The 16,909-nt window shown below is 41.1% G+C and overlaps 1 protein-coding gene across 3 annotated transcripts in view; it reads left to right on the top strand.

The window, feature by feature from the left end:
- Positions 1-16,909, top strand: part of CABLES1 (Cdk5 and Abl enzyme substrate 1) — a 72,887-nt gene that overhangs the window by 16,201 nt on the left and 39,777 nt on the right. The window contains exon 1 of one of the 3 annotated variants that reach the window (XM_051775310.1): positions 40-2,083. The exons of the other annotated variants lie outside the window; for them this stretch is intronic. The gene's annotated coding sequence lies outside the window, so the exon portion shown is untranslated. Of the gene's footprint in view, positions 1-39; positions 2,084-16,909 lie in introns of those variants that run through there. 3 annotated transcript variants of the gene reach the window in all.

Genomic DNA, 16,909 nt, shown 5'->3' on the forward strand with positions numbered 1-16,909 from the left:
TTGTTTCTACGTATGCACGTGCCTTCAGCAGAACTCAGTAATCATGTTTGAAAGGTAGCATATGCATGCACATCACACTCCTGGCTTGGGGAAATGGAAGAGCAAACAACAGACACTGTGAGCCATGGCATAGCATTTTTTAAGATTTTTAGTATGTGTTTTCATGACAGTTGAAAGCACTAGCAACCTTTCTAAATCACGTGATCTCCTCTTCATCTTTGTTGCTGAGGAAATTATTCCAGTATCGCCAGCTTCAAAGTCTTGCAGTATATGATAGAGGCTTTTTAAGGTTCATGGGCTGTTGGGATGAGGTGGAGATGCTCAGTCTAATCTCCTTGTGTTCTGTCTTTTTTGACAAAGTTCCTAACTTTCAAGATCAAAAAAAGATTTAAAAAGATGTAGTCCTAAAGAGCTGCATTCCAGAAGGCAAAAATAAGACTCTTTAAGGATTCATAGAAATTCATTAATTTTTAATACGCTTTTACTTTGTGTTTGTTGTTTAAACAGGTAATACAGTGTCACAGGGCTCTCATGCCTTCTGCTTTCAGAGAATCAGCAATGAGTACTGAGCTCAGCATATGCACGTGCAGAGTCCTGGTGTATCCCATGAGGCTCTCTGAAAAATGCCGAATACCACCATGGAAGTGCCTGTTGCCATGTTGCTTTTAGCATCTGCTGAGGTCCTGCTGGTCCTGGGAAGATGCAACTTCTGAGGCAGATGTGGATACAGTGCAGCTGGGCTGGGGCAGCTCGGTCACCTTGGTACCTAAGCATGTCCCAGGAGCAGGACTGTGTGGAAAACAAGCCAACACACCCTGATGATCAGAAGTGTGCTTCCTGAGTTTAAAGGAGGAGTGTAGAGAAATGCAAGGGGAACCATACATCCTTCTGGCTGCTTAACTTTGTTCTCACATCTTCCAGCCCTCCAGTAGTATTTGTGGTAAGGGTCTGGGTATGCGGACCTCCTTTGTCCTCTTCTCCCAGAAACTTGTGATACTGAACTCAGTCAGGAGGGACTTCTGACTTTTTTAAAAATTATTATTACTTTTCTTTTTCAGCAAGGCAATTGCCTCCTCTTTCAAAATTGCCTTTCTTCAGTGAATGTGTCCTGGGGGCACCACTGCCTGTCTCAACAACACCAGCCAGCTGCTCTGGGATGTGCTAAATCCCTGACAGGTTGTTAACCTGTCATGAAATGGGGTGTCATCTCCTGCTGGATTGAGACGTTCAAATCCAGCTCAGAGCTTTTTCAAAATTAGCTGGTTTGCAGGAGTACAGGTTTTGTAACAGTGTTTTATGGTCACACCGGCAGCAGTGCCTGCGAGTAGCTCATCACCAATTCTTGCTGAAACTCGTCCCAACAACAGCTGCTTGCTTGGGTTGTGGTGGCTGTGGGGCTGACAGCTGCCCACAGCCCTGGCTTTGGGGTATGAAGCCAGCTGTTCAGTGTCTGATTAAAATACCTGGGTTTGGTTGACTTAACAGTTTTTGACAATGACAGATTTCCTGACACTAGTAAAAGTACCTTGAAAACCAAGGAGTGGCACTGTCAGAATTGTCACAGCACATAATGTTGGGATGGGACAGAGAGCTGCCCCTTGTACCTGTGAGCCTTTTTTTTAAGAATTTCTCTCCAGTTGTTGCTCTAGTCTGTGAATTGAAATAAGGTTGTATCTCCTCCCAAATATTCATGAAATTAGGCAATTCCATGGCCAGCTTCCCAGTCCCTGAGTTATCGGCAGTAGTAGCTTGGGAGATTGGTATTACTGAGTTTTCTTTCGGTTTCTGATTTTTTTATGTATGTATGCCGAATCATTTGCTCATGCAGTCAGAGTTTAGAGTGAAAATCTTCAGTGATCCAGATAAATATTTTTAAAATTAAAGGCTTGGTTCTGTGAAAAGCTTAATGGGTATTTTGTTATACTCTAGAGTAGTTCACTGGGCTTCCAACGGGAATTAAAAATAAATGCTGGGAATGAAAGTTGTCCCTGCACAGGACTCTGCAGCCCAGTGAAAGATGTTGCTCCAGCTCTCCAGCAAATCTGACAGGGACAGAGTGGAAGGATTGCAAGAGTAAAGAAGGGTAAGACTTTTTTCTCTATTTTTTCCTACGACAGAGGAAAAGAAAGTAGCTCCTGTTTTCCTATATATTTTATGGGGAGAGCAAAGCTTTCAGAGCTGGTTGGGAAGAGGAAGCAGCTGTTTCCTTCCTCCTCTCACTTTACTCTTCACTTCCCTGTCCTCCCCCCCATTGCTGAGAGGATCTCAAAATTCTGTGAAGATTTAGGCTCAGGACTTGTTTTGTCATGAGATTTGGATTGTGAAACTGGTTGGGGAATACAGCTTCTTGTGATTTTCTTAGGTTTGCGTTAAGTACAGAGCTAGGGGCAACATTCCTGAAGCCTGCCCTGGAGAGGCAGGCTGTTGTGGTGTCATCCTTGTGTTGCCCTGGGAAACTACAATTACATTGACGTAAAAAAGTGTCTCTTGACTGTTCGTGTTTAAGAGTAGGATAGATAATTTGGTGTGCCCTGTTTCAGAGAGTGGGTGCTCTGAGTTGCTCAGATGATTGCGCTCCTTTGACATGAAGACTTGTGGTTTTGGGGTGTGCACACTGTGTGCAAATGAAATTAGGCAGATTGCTCAAAAGACCATCAGATAGGTCTTACTCTTTTTTCAAATGCTTGTGGCAAATAATTGGAAGAACTAAATTCAAAATTACTCTTCCTGAGAGAGGTAGGACAGCTCAGGAAATACAATCCTAAAATCTTAGAATGGTCTGGGTTGGAAGGGAACTTAAAGATCATTTTTTCTAGCCCCTCTGCCATGGACAGGGACACCTCTCACTAGACCGAGTAGCTCAGAGCCCCTTCCAACCTGACCTTGAACACTTCCAGGGATGGGGCATCCACAGCTTCTCTGGGCAACCTGTTCCAGGGCCTCACCACCCTCACAGGGAAGAATTTCTTCCTAATATTTAGTCTAAATCTACGGTCTTTCAGTTTAAATATGTTTTTATTTGTTTATCTTTCAGGATAAATATGTTGGTTTAATGCTTTGTTATAGAATCACACTGTGGCTAGATGGGCAGGAGGAGGGAAACCTTGCCACCTCCAAATGTTTGGACTACTTTGCAAAATACTTTGAGATTAATTTTTTCCCCTTTTCTGTCCTCCCCTGGCTTGCCTGACAGCAGTGGCAGAATACCTCCTGCCCCTCCTTTGGTTACAGCCTGGAAGCAGCTGCTGAAAGAACTTCTAGAGAATAAAATTGAGGGGTAATAGAGGATAGAGAACAGCATGGCCACGCTTCATATGTTATCTGTGATGCCTAACAGCTTCTTTAATAGAAGTTATTTCTTCTCTGCTGTCCTTGTGTTAGCGGGGCACAATCCTACAAGAGTGAAAAATTTGATACGTGAATATTGATGAAATCTGTCATTAATTATTGCCAGAGCAGACTCTGGGAGAATTGGGTTGCATTTTCAGTGGATTTAAATATAACTTTGCTTATGCAATCCTGTTAAACATTGTTGCAGTATGTCACTGAGAAAGGTTATTATATTCGCTATATAAAGATTACGACTTTGGGGGGGATTAAAGTTTTAGCAGCAGTGGCCGTATTTCTTATGGTCACAACTGCAACCTGTTAAATGTGGAACAGAGGGGGAAAGCTGTGGGTAAGCCAGATTTTCTGTCTGGAAGCACAACCTTTAAAGCTCTTAAGCCAAACCAGAGGAAACCCTGTGAACTTTTTTTTCAGGAACCAAAATTCTTCAGAAAGGTGACATGTTTAAACAGCGGAAAACAGGGTTTTTCTCCTGAGTATGAGTCTTCTATGTCATATGCAAATGAATATATATGCTTGTGCGTATATAAGAAGAAAAAAAATTCAAAGTGAAACATGGGCTTTAAGCAAATCAAAATGCTTTGTTCCCCATGAAATCACAAATTTTTTGATTTTGCTGAGAACAGTGGCAAAAATTAAAAAAAAAAAAAAAGCTTTTTTTGTTTGGGTTTTTTTTTTTTTTTAATTGAGTCAAACCCCTGACCCAAATGACTGCAGACCCCCAGGGCTGTAATCCATGTTCCTGATGGCTGTAGCTGTGTGGCATTTGCAGCCCTTAGAACCATGATGTGTTCCTTTGTCCTGCTCATTTCTGCAGCAAAAGTCTGAGCTTGATGTAAGAGAAGGCATGTCTGCCTTTGCTCACAGCTTTGGTGTGCTGGGGTATGGCCAAGGGGCTGATGTCCAGACACTGCTCTGCAATGTATTTTATTCACACCAAGCAGTGCTTGTTTCAACAAGTCATTTGCTGACCTGAGTTACAGCAATGTCTGCAGATCAATAGCTCTAATTAGACACTAGGCACCTGGTGTACCAGTGATTAAAAATAAGAAACATTATGACTAGCTATTGTACAACTTCCTTGAAACCACTGTATAATAATGGTACATTTGCCATCAGATTAGGTCATGAGGCAGCTTTACTGCAGCTTGGAAAATGAGGATCAAAAATAGTCCTCTGATTAAAACTTGAGCTTTTGAAAGCTCTTCAGAGAAGAAAGATCTACAAATGCAGATGTATGGGAGAAATTAAGCAATCTGGATATGCATGATTGTTGAATTTAAAGAGTAATTGATGTAACCACTGTGCTAACTCATTTCTCTCAGGCACACTGTTTTAACAAAACTAAATGAACTATCAGAATGATATGGGAATAAGTTGCTTAAAGTACAGTCCATAATAGCTCAGTGTATTAATGTAGTGAATTTACGAGTTTCCATGGTCATGCATTTGTTCTGCTTGTACCAATGTCAGCCTGCAATAGCAGTTGTCTTGATTTAGATTTATGAATTTCTCCCACATTTAAAAAAATATTCATCACGTATTTATCAGCAGTAAAATAATCTCTTTGAAACAACATTTGCTTTCTGATATCATCAGGGATTGGTCTCTTCCTCCTTTGCCCTTTCCTGCAGCAGCATAATTCCCTCAACCTCAGGGCATCCTTATGTCCTGTCAGGCCATTTTTATACACCAGGAAAAAAAGAATGTTTCAGCTGATAAAAAGAAATTATTAGGTTCCAAATCCTGAATGTGATCAGTATTGGTCACAGGCCTGTTTGGAATCTATATCTGTTGAGCTTGAAGGAGTCCAGTCTATACCTGTTCCCTGTGACTGTTTTAGATGCCTGCTGGCTGGCTGAGTTGAAGGAGAGACCTGTAGCTGCAGTGGAGGAAGGCTTGGAGTCAGAGAGCAGCTATGGGAGCATCCTTCAGGGATGCAGGAACAGTTAGTCTATTCCTGTGATTTGAGGATTGTTTTGGGCTGATCCCATCGAGGACAGCAAATCTTTTGCTCCCTCACAAAACCCAATAAAAGCTGATCACTAATCATTTGTGTGCTTGTTAGTGGGATCGATTCCCTTAATTGGCCAGCTGCTGGAGACCTTCTGCTGCTGTGATGCAGGGGGTGGTAGATGGCTGAAGCAGCACGGTGCCTTTTGGTCACAGCATAAGCTTATTAGTATAAATGAGGCTGTTTTAAACCAATTTGAAGCCACAGTTTGCAGGAGGTCTATTCAGGGGCTGACCTTTACTTCATTTAATCTCATTTTGATGTCAGGACGTTCTGTAGGTCTCTGAAGGTTAAGTTGTCGACAAGGACAATTTCTCTGCACATGAAGCCTTCAGTTGTGGGCTATTCTGCATGTAAGGCACCAGAGTTTGGTAAATCTTGATGGTGTTCACTTTTTAAAACGTCATAGCCATTTTAGACAAAATTCAGTATTGTGTTGATTGGCATCTGTTTAACTGATGTCTGTTTATACCTGGCCTAAGCTTGTTTTTGTGTATTAAAAATGATGCTGGGTTGAAGTAGGTCTTGACTGTTGTCTATGATGTGGACTTGATTTATGGTACTGATAAAGGATTACGATCACAGTGAATCCAGTTGCTACCTGCTCCCTCTGCAGCAGCTCCACTGGCCTGCACACCTACAAGTGTCTCAGTCTTGGAGATAAGCAAGGAGCAGAGAATCACGGGAGAACATAAAATCGACTAATGACACAAAAAAGCAGTGTCCAATGTGATGTACCCCAAGCTCAAACGCCAAAGTCAGAGGTTAGCAAAAGCTTTGTGCCTATTCAGAAAATTGCTGTGGGCTCAGCTGGAAAGCAACAGCAATGCTTCTGGCAATGAGCATGGTCCAGGTTAGCTGGGGCAGTCAAATTCCCTTGCCTGTTTATCAGTGCTCCCAGGCTGAAAGGCTGAAAGAAAGTGCTTCCTGATCAGCATGATAAATGGAATTTTACATGATAATTATGTTTACAGGAGGACAGATGTACTAATAACACGTTCCCTAAAGACTTCAAATGAGCTATAAAAGAATCAAATCTCTGCTGAAAATGCTGGCAGCAGTAGTATTAATTGTGTAAGTTACAGCTGATAATTGTCTTGTTTCATTTGAATGAGGCAGTCAGCTATTAATGCCTTGTGCTCTGTAGTACCAAAACAGCAGACTGTGCAAAATTTGTCAGTGTGGATAATACAGTTATATATTGGCAATGCATCCTAGTGGACATACTCTAGTGGCTAGGGAAGGGAAGAAGTGTTACAGTGAATTTCTAATGCTGTTTCATCTTTTCTATCAAAATACTTGCTTATGTGCCTTCAGGAAGAGAGCTGATTTTTCTTATCTACAAATTGTTTGATGTAAGACAATGCCTGCAGTAAAAATACAAGCTCTCTCTGTGGTTATTGAGGATTGAAATGGAGAATGACTAATTAGCTGTCTTGTTCCACTTATCTCTTCCATAGTGGTGATATGAATGAAAGTCTTACCCTTGTTTTTATGTTTATGAAAGATCCTACTGTTGTGCAGATCTGTTACAGAGCATGCATAAGTGTGCAAATGCATAGAGATATACATATGTATCATAGAAATATGACCTGAAAATCTGTTAGAAGTTATCAGGCCTAATTTTTAAAATAGCAGAAAAATGAATTTCAAATCAGTTATCATACTATGTATTGTACCACGCTTACAGTTAAATAAAGATCTTGTAGGTAACTAACCAAATTCAAAACCCTGCTGGTGCAAATTGAATTACTTTTTGTGACATCCTAATTCATTTGCATTCCCAAAGCGTGTTTCATTTCATCTGCAGTAAGTTGAGCTGCAGATAATATCCCAGAGGGGCACGGTTGTATCAGTCCTAACCTACATCCATGCTCTGGTTGATTAATCTGTAAATCCTTCAAAATTTCTCTCCCCTGCTATTACATCAAAGCATCCCCGAGTAAAAACACGTGAGCAGAATCCTGAAATGTGTTCCCTTAGCATGAGAAGGACTCTTTGTGTCTTTCATTAGGCGATACTTTGGGATTTTTTTTATGGAGAAACAGGCGCTTGACTTTCTAAAGAGTGCAAGATGTGTTCCTTGGTTAGCAAAAGAGAGCTGATGGTCTGGAAAAACTGCCTGGAGATGCTTTGTAAAAATTGTCCTTGGTTCCTTGTGACCTTTCATCAACTCAATTCATTGCTAATGAGCTGCAAATTCATTGCAATTTATTGCAGAGCTTTAAAATTGCCACTGAGTCAGATCACAAAGTGCCTTGTTTTATGTTATCAAGAAAAATCCTCCGGTTGAGGGAGGACTAAGCAGTAAACACAACTCTGAAAAAAAGTCATGAGCTCTTTGTCTCTAAAGGCTGCCGGTGGAAGTGCAGAGATTTTGAGAAGAGAAAGGAAGGGGGAGAGCAGAAAAACCAGAAAATCTTATGTCTGCATGGATTCTATCCTTATGCCTGTTCACCCTAGGGAAATGATAATGTGACTAATTTGTTCCACACAGATAGGCAGAGCCTTAAATATCAAATATATCCATTCCTGCATTGGCTTAGTGTTTTTTCTTTCTAAAGCTGTCTAAAAAGTGCATGTGTATAAAGAAATAAAACACCAACAAGGAAAAAAAAAAGAGTCTCAGCTAAAGAATAGCTAAGTAATTTTTTGCATCTACAGTCACAGCATTTGCCATCCAAAGCTCTGCCTAAGGTTGTACTTAACATAACGCCAGTTGCAACACTGCTCCTGTCAGACCCTGGAAATCATTCAGACTAAGGGTGCCACACCTTGGCTTTGAAAGAACCGACCACCACATCAGCTCAGGTTCCCGTGCCAGGTGTTTTTCAGGTCTGGTGCCATGATTTGCTCCTGTGCTTCCCAGATATTTGGTGCTTTGGGCAGCTAGCATTGACTGCTGGGGTGATTTGGAAATGTTGAATAATGCCTTATACCCTTCTAAGTGCTTTTCTAGTAAAGCTTTTGACAATCCGTATTGACAAGGGAGATGTCCATCATCAAATGGGGAATTACGGAAGGCATCCTGCCTCTGCTGAGACTTGGAAGCGGAGGAGGGAGATCCACTATCAAACTGCCTCTCCTGGGACTTTACTGGCATTTTTAGACTTTTTGCCCCTACCTTCTATGTGTATAGGCACTTGAAGTAATGTATAGGTTATATAAACTCATCATAGGCAGCTTAACATTTGCATTGGTTATTTGTGATGGAAAGAGCTGGGTAACTCAGATCTCCCAGACTCCACGTAAGGTCAGGGTGTGAACCCATTCTCAGTTAATCATCTCTACCAGGAGTTGGGTTGCAACTATAATTAGTTATTAATTATTTCGCTTTAATGATTGCTTTATCTATTTGTTTGCTTATATGCACTATAGATTAGATCAGGTTGAGGGCTCAATAGACATTTGAAGTGGATCACTGCGAACGTTAGTGGTAGGTCAGCCAATCTCTTCCCTTATTCATTGCATAATATGAATGCAACATGTCTTTTGGGTGTGCTGGGGAGAGACTGAACATCTCAGGAGTCATCACTGGAGTTATTTGATACAGCAGTCAGTGTACTTTAAGAGGGCTGCCTGCTCTTGCATCTGCCTGAGCTTCTGCCTCTGTTTTTTCTGGCATGGCATGGCTGTACATGGAGACAGTGAACACAGCAGTGACATGGGTGAACCAAGGCAGGGGAACTTGGCAGGTACAGAAAAGTGAAATTTGAGTCTTGTGCTGCCTTCTAATAATGCTTATCTTGAAGCAGTCCCCTAAATTGCACTTTTTTGGCCAGATTTGTCACTATGAGGTGCTTTTTATTGCTCTGATAATATAAAGTATCAGTAGATTCAGTCTAGCAGAGTGCTCTGTCAGCTTTCCTCACTTTTGATGTGTTAATGGACCTGCTTTTAGAATAAAATATTGCAGTTGGAAGGGACCTTCAAGAATATCCAGTCCAACAACCTGACCACTTCAGAGATGACCAAAACTTTAAAACATGTTGTTAAGGGCATTGTCCAAATTTCTTGATTGTTTTTTGTGTTGGGTTTTTTTTTCCCAAACTGATTGGAAACTAATATCTCATTACAGAGTGTTTGCTGACCAGCAAACTAGTTGGCACCCAGAAAAATTCAGTCCTCTAATAATTACATAATTTACTAAGCAGGAGATTGCTCAGATTACTAGAATAAATATTATTTATGTACATCTGATAACCTATCTCTGTGACAGTAGATGGGGAATATAGGAATAAGAAAGACCATAAATTTGTGGCAGAACAGCACATGTTCCCTGTGTGAGTGGAGATGGTGCCCTTGGAAGAGGCTGCTTTCAGCAGGGAGTAGGGAGATGCTTTCTGAGCCTTGGACTTCTGCTGATGGCCATGTTATGCTCTTGGGGGCATATATATCCCGGGAAAGGCAGTTCCCCAGACTACAGATGTAGGCTGCATTTGCCAAGTCAATGAAAATTTCATTGTGGTGACTGCTGGGCACTCTGTTGTGAAAACAGATGGGGAGGCTTCTTGGCCAGCTCCTCTAAATATTGGACACTACTACACCCACCGTACCTTAACAGTGAGCAAATACAACTAGACAACCAAAAGTTACCAGTATTATGAAGATTCCCACAATACTTGCTTACTGGGAGCTGGGGTAAGTGAGGATTCTTCGTGGAAATCCAGTCTCTTAAATGTCACCTTTTAAACCATGATTAATTTTTGTATGGGTACTTGTGATAAGCTGAACCATTGTGTTTGGTCTATAGCTGGTCTTTTGCCCTGCAGAACTAAATATTTGCAGTGGAGTAAACTGGTTTCTGAAAACATTTTACTTTTTAATAGAGATCTGTGCCAGGGAAGAGCAACGGAATGTGCCAATTACCATATACCACATTGAGCAAGGGACATCAACAGAAAGAGAAGAAAATGATCTAACCCTCTGCTACCACCTGTAAACGCAGTGCCCAGTACCAGGAAGATGCCATGCCCAGTCACAGTGGCAGGGATAGAGGGAAAGAGGAGGTAGTTTGCTTTTCCCAGAGCAATTATGCTGGGTGGCTTCAGGATCTGTCCTTAGTGAGAAGAGCAGGGAAGAATTGAGCTCTCCCCCTTCAAGTCCCAGGTCTGCAAGCTCACAGGTAGGTTGAAGCAGTTCTGCTGGACAGTAAGGATCTGCTATTACCCTAATAATGGATCTTTTGGTATTGTTTTTGAACTGTGTCCTAGTGTTACAAATACATTTTGTAATAAAGCATAAGCAAATGCAATATTTTAAGCAAATATATATTTTTGTACTCAAATGTCTTTGGCATTAAAACTGACTGTGCATGAATTAACAGGCAAGAAGGCATTAATTCCTGTGGATGTAATAATATTTAAAATAGTATTTAAATAATATTTAGAATTATGACACTGGACTGTCTCGCCTTATCAGAGATATCAGAAAGTTAGGATATCTAAGCTGTTCAGTATGATAGCTGATTTTTGAATGCTCTGAATTGACTTGTTGGTCGTTAGCAATGCAGGCTAGGGAAAGCAGGATATTAATGACTCTTGGGTATGTAATGAGAGGCTGGGAAAAATGCCTGATCCTAAGGGAGTTTCTAGGAAATGTAACCAGAACTAAATGCAAAGTATGCACCAGTAAACACTCAGATTGCCACCACCTGTGCAGCATTCATATCTCATGCATGAAGTGCCCTGTGCTAGCTGTCTCCTGTTTGCTTTAGTCTTTATGCCCTACTCACATAGGGGACTTTCCTTTCTTCATCAGGCTAACTCTATCCAGACAATTCACAGTGTCTAGGATACATTTATTTAGCAGTGAGATTAAGTGTCTGTTCAGATCTCTACTAAGAATGTTAAGATATGAGATTGCAGAATATGTTTTCCCAGATAGCACGTGTGCATCTGGAATGAGACATGGAGATGATGTTGGGCTGTATTACAGTAAAAACACCACAAATGAAATAAAGGAAATCAAACACAGCAAGGCAGCAGTTTTAATTGCATGGTTATGTATGCAGGCTAGAATTGAAGTATTTTTTTCAGATGATTTAGTAGTGCATGTGTGTATTTCCATATGTTATGGTATCTCCTGCATATAGCTATGACTTGCAAGCAAATTTCTTAGTTAATTCCAGAACTTTGTTCTGAAATAAAACATTTTGTGGTTTGATACTTTAAAGACTTGCACTCTTGCAGTGTGGTGTCCTCAAGTGCTTGGTTTAAATGTTGATTCTTCATTTCCTTAGGTTGTGATGTTTAAGGAGAAACATAGCTTGTGGACAGAACTCAATATTCGTTGTTTTGCAATGCACAGAGTTTGTCAGACAGGAATGATACATGAAGAATCTGTTAGATTAATGTTGAGGCAAAGGCTATTATGGCAGTTTTCAAACAAGATCTGTCTTTGATGAATTTGGAATCCAGCTGGGGAAGGTGAAAATTAGATGTCCCCCAGAGTCAACAACATATGGTGATAGCTCTTCCATTCTACCTAGAATAAACCCTGTTTTTTTCCCTTCACTGGAGATTTCATATCAGTGCTTAATTTTGAATCAATTTCTTCCCAGAATCTTGTCTTCTAGGAAGACTAATACTTAGTATATCAAGTTGAATTGTGCAAAAGTCCAAAAATCCGGTTCTACCATGCCTTTTTTTTCTGCACACCTGCATATACACATTCACACTATATAAATGCTTTGTCAGTGAACATCTTGCTTCTCAGCAGTTCTAGTTAAAGTCCGTTGTCTCTTTGCAGTGCTCGTACTCCTGATTTTATATCTGATATAACCAGACCCAGGTGATCCCTCTGGGGCATTGGGACAGAGCTGTGCTAGAATTTTGTGGACTATTTGAAGGATCCCATATGCAAAGCTACATAATAATTTGTCAACAGAGCATTATGTTGCATTGGCAAACTGTGAAAGGTCAGCAGGGTACCTCAGTATTGTCGTGTTTATTTTTCTTCATTGTTTCTTCCCTCTTTCTTCTTTCTTACTTAATTCTTACTTACATCCTACCTTCGGGATGACAATGAGATGTTACATGCAGACAGGTCAGCAGGCAGCATTTTGAGTGCTGTATTTCAAAGCTTGGGTGTTGTGGGAGGATGAGGCTTGGAGAATGAGTTGGATGGCAATACAGATGAAATACTCAGTGCAAAAGAGACCCCTGGTTTAGGAGGAGTATGTAACATAGAGCCATGTTCATGCCGTAGCTCTCCCTTCATCCCCTTGTTGTCTGTCCATCTTCCCACTTACCCCCAGAAAGCTGATGGAGACTGAGGAGACATTTGGCAAGGCATTATTCTCCTAATTATCACACAGTCTCTCTCCTTGCAATACATCTCCCAAGAGAGCAGGTTGTTTGGAGTCCTGCTAGCTCAGGATTTCTGCATCGGAGACTTCCCTTCACAGCCCGCTGTAGAAGGCTGTGGTCTTAGACCATGTTGCCATCCTGTCTGCACGTAGGTGACAGCTAAGTGGAGGGCTCTTGGTATGTTCTCTGTGTATTTGGGTTGGGCTGCTGAATTAACAAAATAACCCATTTTTGGTGTGCACCAGATGCTTTCAGCTCCCACTGTGGGCAGCCTTGACAATATGCTGCGCAGTGTGGAAGTTCTAAATGGAGTTTGATGTTCTTTGCAGAGAATTGCTCTGCTGCATAATTATGATAGCATACAATTAGAAACTGCTTTATATCAGTTTGGGTAGCTCCTGCTTCCCTTAATAATTTTCAGTAGTCTCAGGGTTTGCTTTTCCTGTGTTTGTCTTCCTGTAATATTGGCAAAAGATAGGAAGAAAATGAGCTGGGACTTAAGAATCCCAGTACAAACTTCAGAGGGAGGGCGAGAGGTTACTCATTAGCGGATCTTTCATCTGGGTTCATGCTGGGTCATGAAGTCAGGGGTCAGGAAGTGAATGGGGATTCGTTCACAGCTGATGTCTTGTATAATATTTCAGAAGAGTGTATTAATTGTCACAGCTTAGCCTGGGAGTTTGGGTAGAGGCATTCAGCTTCTCAGGAGTTGGAGAGAAGTGGCACTTTGGTTTCCCTGGGGTGATGTCCTGTGGGCATGGTCTGCATCTGGCAGATCTGCTGATACCTGCTTCCTTGGCCTGGGGAGAGCAGCAGCTGCACTTGTGTTCATACCCAAACCCAACTCCAAAGGAGTTAGGGAAAAGAATAGTAAAAGTACCTTATTCAAAACTCAGAGTAGCCTCAAAGATATGTTTGTAACCATAATATTGTAATATATCATATATTTTTTAGTATTTTTTTCATTTTAGCACTTAGAAGCCTAATCTTACATCTCATTTAATACTCTCCTTGTTTTCCTTTTACTGTTCAAGCCATTTTGGTGCTGGAGGGAACAATATGAAGCCCAATATAGGAACAGCCCTGGGGTTGCTGTTCCTATAGAGGTAGGATCAGAGTGATGCTTTGCCTGGTTTGACCTATGGGAGCTTCAAAACAAGCTCAACAGAGCATGTTTTGGTAGCTCCCTAGGGAGTGCTTGCAAAGGACTTAGGCTGGCTTTTGAGCAAGACCTCCTCTTTGAGTCTGGAGCTGGCACCTTTCAGAAGGTGGATGGATGGCAGGGGGAAACCCTTCAACACACACCTCTAGGTGGTCACTGAGGTATCCTTATGGGTATCCTGATCTCATTCCCAATCACTGCAAGTTCTGTGATTGCTTTCTTTCCGCTCCCCTTGTGTACCTATTCAGGCTAGTATGTGGTTCTTGCTCATTCTCCCTGGCCACTGGAAGGGAGGAGGTGACCCAGTGGACATGTGAGCTGCCAACAGTCTTCAGCTGTTTTATCCTCCCAAGTTCTCCCATCAGTGTAAATGCAGCCAGCGGGTGTTCAGATGATGTGTCCCATCATCACTGCATCTCTGAAGGGATGCGCTTGTCCCAGACAAAGTGAAGAAGCTTGGCCCGCAGGGATGTATTCTTTCTGTGAGCCAGCAGCACCCACATTACTGGCTTTGTCTGTTGTAGGTTTGTAATCTTTGTAGAAGCAGGGGAGAAAATACACCCCCACTTTCGCAGAAATGAGGTGCATTTAAAATGCAGCTTTTTCCTCCTGATTTTGTAGCTATGCTAGAAAGTCATTACACATGGATTTATTTTTCCTTATCTCTTGGATTATCATTGGCTTCCTTCCTTCCTGGATGAGTTTATCCAGTGTTCTGATTGCAGCTCCTTTTTTTTTATCACCTCCTGTCTATATGGCTTTAAGATTTTGTATGTTTAACATAATTGAGTTGAGTATTTTGCAGCAATTGACAGTGAAGATAATTTTCCACTGATTGATGGGGTAGTTACGATGAATATTTTTGCAGTTTACTTGCTTTGGCTGTTGGCTGTTTTGGTTGCAGACCTGCTGTATTTTATTTGTCCTTGTAATTATTTTATTTTTTTTTTTTGCCCTTGTATTTTATTTCAGTTTTGCAACTGAGCCACATATTAATCTGACTTTGGAGAGGGGAAATGAAGACCACATTTTAGCTTTTAAGAAACTTCCACAGAGATTCAGACAGCTGGTCAAAGATAAATCCAGTATGCAAACAGGGTCATGAATATCTTAATTAAAAGGTAACTAAGAAACAGGCCCCGATTCTCTAGGGTCTTTTGATACAAAAGCCCAAGGTCAGCATCCACAGAGTGTGCCATTTAAAACACCAGGGCATCAAATATCTCTTTAGTTTCTTTCTTTGGACTGGACTTGGAATTTGATGGTAGGGTAGTTGTTATTTCTGGGCTCATGCACCGGGAACAACAGCAAGGAAACAGACGAAAACTATTTTAGATAGGTTTTTAAGGGAACATGATATTACATGGTTTTTAAACAAAAAATTGTCTGTGACCTTCATTGGGACCATCATTGTCCTACAGGGGCTGATCATTAGAATTAGGAGGTCATCATCTTTCCAGTGCTGAACTACTTTTTTCTGTGTGCATGAGGCTGGGGGGAGAGAGCTGTGAATTTGGTATACCTGGAATGTGGTGATTAAACTAGGAGAAATTTTTTAAGGCTTTCCTTGAACTAGGAAAAAATTTTTATTGAAACATCTTTAATTTGGTTATTAAGAGCAATTGTATTTTAGTGTGCTAGCTGGCTGACACTCTACACAAGTTTTAAAGCATTTTATATTGAAATTGTATCTGTTTAAAGACTGCCCAAAGCCTGAATCCTGCATGAGTCACACTGTGCTATTTTGAATTGTTCTGCACATGCTCTTCCTCAACAACAGGAGGATTTTCCCCTAGTTATTATTGAAATAGGACATTTTTTGATATAAAATAGGTGTTAACGTAGCTTTACATCAGAATGATGTTGATATGTAATATAAAATAGTTTAGGGTTATTTCAGTGCAAGTGTCTGCATATACCAGCTGCTATAGCATGTTAATCAATTTTTGAAAAGTAACCCTTTTAGAAGTTGTATAGACAAACCCTGGGTGCTTGCCTGAAGAAAGAAAGATGATTAATTTAAATATTAAACACCAGTTGAGATGATTAATTCTTAATGAAGTCAATGAAAAAATTATTTTCCTTGTATTCCCTGGAAGACCCTTTCAAAAGCTTTGCTTTCCAAAGCTTTCCAAACTTTTATTTTTCCTTTGTGTGTGGCACAGGATGTGACTTGGTTCACAGCAGGTAGCTTCGTTAGTTGGCATTTCTGGTATAATATCCAGCTGTGGAAAGATTATAAAATATTGGTATTTAGGTCATCTTAATTAGGCCTTGAAGTAAAGATTTAAGATAAACTGGAATAATTGCACATACTTCATTGCGGCTGAGCTTCTTCACTGAAGAGGGAGTGATTCCCAGACAGTATGAACTGATTCCAACAGAGTTGCTTCAAATCCTTCTCTTTGGTGCTTCTTTGACAGTACAGGGAGCTGAACTGATTAAAACTAATAATTCTGGGGTGAGTTGAAAGATGTGGCAGTTTTCAGCTGTGTTGGGTGCTGGGCTGGATATCCTTGGTCTCACTGCTGCCTATGCCAGTACAGGGAGGGGATTTGGCTGGTCAGTCCCCATTTATATCACTGCAGGCTTCTGTGTGACCCATCCTTCTTCGCTGATTTGGGGGGGACTATCTGCTTGCTTCCTTCCTTCCTTCCTGGATAAATTTATTTGAAGTTATGCTTGTGTTATGCACTAGTTGAGAGGGAGCTCAGGTATCAGTGCTTCTCTCCCAAGCTTGGGTGAACAAAGAACTTCCCCCCCTCCTTTGTGCAGATTCACTTGCCGTGTTAGATACCCAAAATACTGCAAAATCACCACCAGTGAATATCAGTGTGACGTCTTTTGTACCAAGAGGGGTGGTAGTGGTTTCCATCTGGGCTGTGTTGCATTTGAGGTCAGCAAGCAAAAATCAGGAGGCAGCATCCCCGGTACTGGATTTGAGAATTTAAGACCAGAGAGGGAAGCCGGAGGAATCTTAACAGTCAGCAGGCAACTGGACGACCAATTGATGAAATACAGTTGTGTCTGTTTCTGCCAACCAGCATGTCTGCCTTAATGTGACAGACGCAAATG

This window comes from Manacus candei, unplaced genomic scaffold (assembly GCF_025592945.1).
Source record: "Manacus candei isolate 608988 ecotype Guabito, Panama unplaced genomic scaffold, ASM2559294v1 h1tg000008l, whole genome shotgun sequence".
Lineage (NCBI taxonomy): Eukaryota > Metazoa > Chordata > Aves > Passeriformes > Pipridae > Manacus > Manacus candei.